Source organism: Megascapheus bottae, chromosome 18, assembly GCF_031878675.1.
Source record: "Megascapheus bottae isolate mThoBot1 chromosome 18, mThoBot2.hap1, whole genome shotgun sequence".
Taxonomy (NCBI): domain Eukaryota; kingdom Metazoa; phylum Chordata; class Mammalia; order Rodentia; family Geomyidae; genus Megascapheus; species Megascapheus bottae.
In genome coordinates this window covers 11,525,446-11,532,991 of record NC_143526.1, presented here as the reverse complement: position 1 = coordinate 11,532,991, position 7,546 = coordinate 11,525,446, and positions in this window count along the sequence as shown.

The window sequence follows — 7,546 nt, the reverse complement described above, 5'->3', positions numbered from 1 at the left end:
TTAGACCTGAGTTAGACCTGGGTCAGTTAGACCTTTCTCTTTGTGGTCATTTTTTCCCAGACAGAACATGAAAAGTTGAAACTTGGTGGTAGAATCTGGGCTCTGAGAACTCTGAGTCAAAGCAGCCTCAATATCAGGGATACAGGGGCCCACCCGCAGTGAGCATGGATCCACGGTGACTGTTTTCATCCTCTGTCTCTCCTGGATGCTACGATAGCTCCCGACTGTGCCCTTTTGCAGAGGATGACATTCAAGCTGCTGAAATGGTCTGGAGGTTCCCAGCCCCTGCCCTCATGATTCAGAGCAGTGCTAAGTTCATCACTGTGTAGAGCAGAGGTATAACGACTCTAAATCCTAGCTTTAAGGTGGGCCAAACAAGCCAGGTGCCAGTGGCTCACACCTGGAATCCTAACTATCCAGGAGGCTGAGACCTGAGAATCATGGTTCAAAGCCAGTGCAGGCACAATTATTTCCAGTTAACCACAAGAAAACCAAAAGTAGTGTGACAGCTCAAATGGTAGAATGCTAGCCTTAAGCTGAAAAGCTCAAGGACAGGGCCCAGGCCCCACAACTGATAAAAAAAAATGGGCCAAATACATCTTGGAGTTTAATTTAAATTTTACTTACCAAGACAGGCTGAGACTGGATCTGCATGCAAAATTGTACCCTGATCACACCTTTCAGCAATGCCAGCTTCTCCTGAGAACATGTGCTTAACAAACCATCCATGACTGGACACATGACTCAAGGTTAGCTAATAGGAAAAACCTAGTCTGATCCAAGACTATGGAGCTCAGTTTCAATAGGGCCCATTATTAAGAGGTTTTTTTTTTTTCTAAAATTCTTAATTTCCCCCTTTTTATTTCTTTTCCAAATGATTATTCATTCTCTTGAAGAGACAACAGACTTTAAATTTTTTTTACTTGATTGTCATGGTGATGTTACAGTTATATTCCTCAGGTAGTAAGTACATTACTTCTTAAACATTGTTACCCCTTCCCATGTTTTTCTCCCACTTTCCCTCCCCCTACACTCTTCCAAGTGGTAAAGTTCATTTCCAAATATTGTCCTGTGAATATTGCTGTTACACTGGTTCATCCTTTATCCTTTGTCTTACTATCTTGGTTTTCCTTTTCCCTTCCTAATTCAAATAAACAAATAAACATATTTACAGCATACCAGGTACCAAAGTTATATACAGTAACAACAGGGGAAAAACCATAAGGGGGAAAAACAAAAGAGGAAAAAATTAACTTCACACAGTACATTAAAAACAACAACCACAAAGATAAACCTCTTGTTTCCGTAAGTTCATTTTGCTTAGCATCATCCTATAAGACCATATGCACATAATTATTGAGTTATTGATCTATTGTGCTACTCTTCTAGGAAAATCCTAGACCATTCTAATTATTACAAATGAGGGAAACCATGAAGCTAATGTTTCTTTGGGTCTGGCTTACTTCATTTAATATGTTTTTTTCAAGTCTTTTCATTTTTTTTTGGCCAGTTTTGGGGCTTGAACTCAGAGTCTGGGCACTCTCCTTGGACACTTTTAACTCAAGGCTAGCACATTGCCACTTGAACCACAGTGCCAATTCTGGCTTTTTCTGGGTATGTGGTACCAGGGAATCAAACCCAGGGCTTCATGGGGCCATGTGGGTCATGGGGCTTGAACTTGGCCTGGGTCCTGTCCCTGAGCTCTTCAGCTCAAGGCTCCCACCCTACCCTTGAACCAAGCCCCACTTCTCATTTTCTAGAGGTTAATTGGAGATAAGAGTCTCAGGTCCTTTTGTGCCTGGGCTGGCTTTGAACCTTGATCCTCAGATCTCAGCCTCCTGAGTAGCTATGATTACAGGCGTGATCTCTGTGCCCTGCTCCCCCTTCCATTTTTTAATGTCTATTTTCTTATCTCCTGACACAGGAGCTAATGGACAACACCTGAGCAATTGAAGACTTCTTTTTGTTTCTTGATACTGGGTTTTGAACTCAGAACTTTCCATTTGCTTTACCAATTGATATACAACCATCCCTTTTTTGCTTTTGTATTTTTTTTAATAATTTTGGTTTAGGCCTATTTTTGCTGATACATATTCCTATTTTAAAGAATTTCTATTCTTGCTTTCCATGTGTCTGGGATGACAGTTGTGCATCATTATGCCCAGATTTTTTTCTGGCAGAGATGGGAATCTAATAAACTCAATCTGCATCCCTGCCTGGGCATGTCTACAAAAATCCTCCTGATCTCTAGAATCTGAAATATTGGCCAAAATATCTGGCCAAGACATTTCTTAGTTGATTAGATTTTCTAGTATTCTTAGTTTTCCATTTGAATTTTAGTGGTGAGAAGTAATAAAATACAGCAATAAAATTAAAACTACTTTTAAATGTCTGACTACATACTAGATACTTCCCTACTCTAGCTATTTAAGCAGTAATTACTAAGTTCCTACGCATTCAAGGTGCCACCTGGGAAGCTAAGTGTATGGTAATAAAAAGAAAGAAATGCCACCAATACCTTTATGGAATGAGCTATGGGACAGACAGAAAACATGGGCTGCGTCTATTCTCCAAGGTCACCTTGAAGAGTAGGTATTCTTATTTTGCAGTGGAGGGCACAGTCATCTCACAGTCAATTGACTGGTGGTGATTCATTTACAGATCACCACAGGTTTGGCTGAGCTCAGTTCATAATTATCCACTCTGGGATTCTGCTTCTCTCCAAGTATATCTGTTAAGACTCCTTCCTCCACCCTCCCACTCCATCTCTATCCCCTGTCTTGCTTTTACCCAGGTAATGGAAGTAGATCTCAAAGACATCTGGGACAAGAACAGCAATGCACTGATCTTCTGGTCTAAGCCCTGTCCAAAGTGGGTCCAGAAAAGAGCTGCTTTAAGTTATATGAAAGTTTCTTGGGAATGAGAGGGCTTCATTTCCTCTGTTTCTTTTCCAGTCACAGAAATTTAACAAGCAATAAAAACATAAGTTGAAAACTGGAGTTAATACTATATTGGCCCTCTGGGTTTTCAAGAAAGGATAGAGTTAATTAGGCTCCAATCAAGGAGAGAATTTACATAACATAGGACAAATAGAGATGGGTCACCAGATTCCCAAAATCCATCCTGGGTTTTCTTCCAGAATTATCTGATATGGCAGAGGAAGAAGTGACAGCAAATGAGAATTTCTTTGTCACATAAGCTTATCTACAGAGTATTGTCCTTCAAAGCAAGTTGCTAATCTCAGCAAAAGGAAATGTGAGGACGTAAGATCAGAAATTTCTTGATTCTTGGGGCCAAAGAAATATCTAGCTTGAACTTCAAAAAAATTGTTTCTGTGACTTTTAGTAATTTTAGTTTGTCAGTTAGTTCACAACTAACTGTTCCTGGCTGAGAACCCCTCACACTTCATTGGATTCCATCCTAGTTTAATTGTTAGGTTGTTAGGTTATTTTTGTTTGTTTATTTTGTACTGGTACAAAGTCAGAGCTGGGGCACTATCCTTTAGCTTTTTTTTTTTCTCAAGACTAATATCTTACCTTTCCAGCCATAGCTCCACTTTAGTCTTGTTGCTTATTAGAGATAAGAGTTTCATTAACCTTTTATCCCAGGCTAGATTTCAACTTTGATCCTCAGATCTCAGCCTCCTGAGTAGCTGGGATTATAGGCATGAGTCACTGGCATCTGCTCAGTTAATCATTTTCAAATTGCCTCTCCCTTGTACCTATGGAAACTCTAACAAGGGTAGTCATGCCCCTTTCCTTTATGCCTTCCCCCTCTTCCCAGGCACTTGTCCTTTTCTGACTTCCTACACTCAAATGTTCTCCTGCTTAGCAAGTTCCCTTCTCTCCTCCATTTAAACTTAGTCCCTCTTTTGTTCCCCCAGGGCCTGGCATAGTCCCAGGGACGATACTGAAAACTCAAGCCATGTGAAGTAAGAGGCTCTTGAGGCTAGACTACCTGCAGTAACAAACTTTTGTATTAAACCTTATTTAAGGGGCTAAGGATGAAATACTTTACATTTCTGTATCAGAACACTTAATAATTTAATGAACAAAATGAAGTGATTTGTGCTTAAGTCACTAAATATTGCAGCTGCAAATGATAGCAGCAAGGGACTCTTCTTTTTTTGCCGGTCCTAAGCTTGAGCTTAGGGGATGAACCTTGTCCTTGGACTTTCTCAAGGCTAGAGCTCTACCACTTGGGCCTCAGCACCACTTCCGGCTTTTTCTATGTATGTGGTACTGAGGAATTGAACCCAGGTTTTCGTGCATGCTAGGCAAGCACTCTACCACTAGGCCAAACTCCCAGCCCCACAACCAAGTACTTTTAAGAGCTAACACCTACTGACTCTCACATGTACTAGCCCTGTTTCAAGACTCGGCCTTTCTTAAGTAACTAAATTTTCCCACAATAAATTGATGTCTTCTGTGCAAGTATTGTCCTCCAGGTTACAGATGGAAAGCCTTAGGCATGGGTTATATAACATTTCTAAGCACTACATGGGAAGTACTTTGAAAGGAAATGGGTCTAAACATTTAGGTAAAGGATACTATCATACAGATGCCCTCTTCCAAGATGCCACATGCTCAAAGAGATCCCTACATACCTAGGTATAAAGGTAGACTCAAAAGGGTGCTTTGAAAAGGTATCTTTACCTAGTCGCTGGTGGCTCCTGTATGTCATCCTAACTGATAGTCAGGACACTGAGATTTAAAGAATTGTGTTGCAAAGCAAGTTCAGACACAAAAGTCTGTGAGACTCTCCAATTAAGCACAATAAAAAACAAAGCAACAACAAACCAGAAGTAGACCTATGACTCACCTAGCAGAGCACTAGCCTTGAGCAAAAAAGCTAAGGGATAAGCCAGGTGCAGTGGCACATGCCTGTAATCCTTGGTATTCAAGAGACTGAGATCTGAAGATCGTGGTACTAAGCCAGCCAGGGCACTGAAAAGTCCGTGAGACCCTTATCTCCAACTAACCACCAGAAAACTGGAAGTGGTGCTGTGGCTCATGGGGTAGGGCGGTAGTCTTGAGCTGAAGAGCTCAGAGGCAATATCCAGGCCCAGAGTTCAAACCCTGCTATTCTTTCCCTACTCAGTTCTCTGGAATACGAATTCCTTTTTTTAAAATTGTTGGGATAATATATAGAAGGGTTACAGTTACATTCGTCAGGTAGTGGATGCATTACTTCTCACACATTGATACCCCTTCCCATGTTTTTGTCCCTGTTTCCCTCTTCCCACCCCCTCTCAAACATCTTGTTTTCCTTGCTTCCCTTCCCTATTCAAATAAATAAACAAACATATATACAATATACCAGGTTAACAAAGTCAGATACAGTAGCAACATGAGATTAACCATAAGGGCAAAAAAATAAATAAATAAAAAGAGAAGAGAAATAACAGAACAACAATCACACAAGATGGAATCTGAATGTTTTTTTCTTTTTTTCCTGCCAGTCCTAGAGCTTGAACTCAGGGCCTGAGTCCTGTTCTTGGACTTTCCTCAAACTAGGACCCTACCACGTGAGCCACAGCATCACTTCTGGCTTTTCCTATATATGTGTTACTGAGGAATCAAAACCAGGTTTTTGTGCATGCGAGGCAAGCATGCTATCAGTAGGCCAAACTCCGGGCCCAGAATCTGAAATTTTAGCTAGAATTAAAGATGATTTGTGTTTAATAGTGAACTCCACAGATTTGCCTAAAGTTGATGGCTTAAAGATGGATTTGGTTAAATCAGTAGGATCAACTGTGGGGTAGTCATGCAGCAGCAACTTAGGTAAAAGAGATGGTTTTAATCTGGGTGCAAGTGGCTCACACCTGTAATCCTAGTTACTCAAGAGGCTGAAATTTAAGGATTGCAGTTCAAAGCAGCCCAGGCACATAAGTCCATGAGATTCTTCTCTCCACCATAAAACTGGAAGTGGTGCTGTGGCTCAAAGTGATAGAGATGGTTTTGAGTATGAGCAACCTTTCCTTGACAGAATAGTTTCTTGCCCATCCAGTTGCAGTCTATCACATATAAATCCCAGTCATCAATCTTTACAGGGAAAGTTTTGATTTTAAACCAAAAAGCTCTCAAAACAGTATCTAGAATGCAATGAGAATTTGAGATCCTTACCAAACCCCAAGATTGCAATTTTGGTCTACTGACATAACTGTTTCAGGAAATCACTATAATCATTAATGAAGTGTTTGATTCTACCAACACAAATATTCTCATGGGATAGTTCATACTGAAAATACGGAATATCCTTAACATTCTCTACAGTACAATTCATATCATCACACTTTTCCTCATCCTCTTCACCTATTAAGAAAACCAAACACTCCTGCAGTAACCCTGTGGTTATACATTGCATTACAGGGCCCCAGAGAGGAAACTAGAGAAGTAGAAACTAATTGGACTGATGTAATAATGCTCACATATCTCAAAGGCTAATGGCCACTAACAAAAGAAGCACTTTGTTGTTGTTTTTATTTTTTTTAGACAAATAATCATCTTTATGTTAGTGCTGCTGCTTGCCAGTATTCCCTCTCACATTTCCATATTTAAGAATATTACTTTAGAAGTTATAAATTGCCAGTTATTATTTGATTATCTCAGCTTGGAGCTTGCTATATAATGACTTCCTCAATAGACTGCTGAGCTGATAATTCATGACCTCCTTTTGGAACAAAAAAAAGCTTTTCAGGAAATTTGTAACAAATCCATTAAATTCAAATGAATTTGTGCTATATTGAGAAGTAACTGAACCATATGGGGCCAATCCAAATGATGTACTTTTCAGTTGTGATTTTTTTCTTATACCCAAAGAACATTTCAGATACTTCTCTTGAGCTAGAGGTATGGCTTGTTTTTTTATTATTTGTTTGTTTGTTTTATTTGGTAGGCTGGATCTTCATGATTGGTACAAAAGAAAATCAAATCTCTTCATGAGATGCAATAGAAGTATGCTGTCAAAAAAGCTATTAGGCCACTAACAGTTTGCCAAGATTTGCAGAGAGTACAAACTTAAAATATGTTAAAAGAGCATATTTGACAACAGTTTTCAATTCTAGCTGCACAGGGGAGGTATTTTTTTGTTTTTTTTTGTTTGGTTTTGAAAAAAAACCTCTTTTGCTTCCATTTCCTGTAGTTCATTTCAATACTGGGACTGTTTTTTAATGATTATGCTTTTCTTACTTTTCATTAATTTTTTTTTGAGGGATTCCTATTTGGTAAACTAAATAAGCCATCTACCACTGAGCTACATTCCAGCCCTGTGGTACATTTAAAATTCCAGTTGTTCAGTTCATACACTAGTACAGCTAAATCAGAGTCTGAACAGGATATCTGGGCACCAATATATTTTAAATTTCACCATTTCTCCTTGAGGAGATCCGGGATGAGGCCCAAATTTTTCTTGTAATTTGTTTGTGGATCACACTTCCTCAAAGAAAGATTATAGACCCATTCAGAAAATGCCCAAGTAAACCCAGCACTAGAAACATCATGACCCCATTCTAAACATCTGTAAAGTAGGTCCTATGAATTAATTA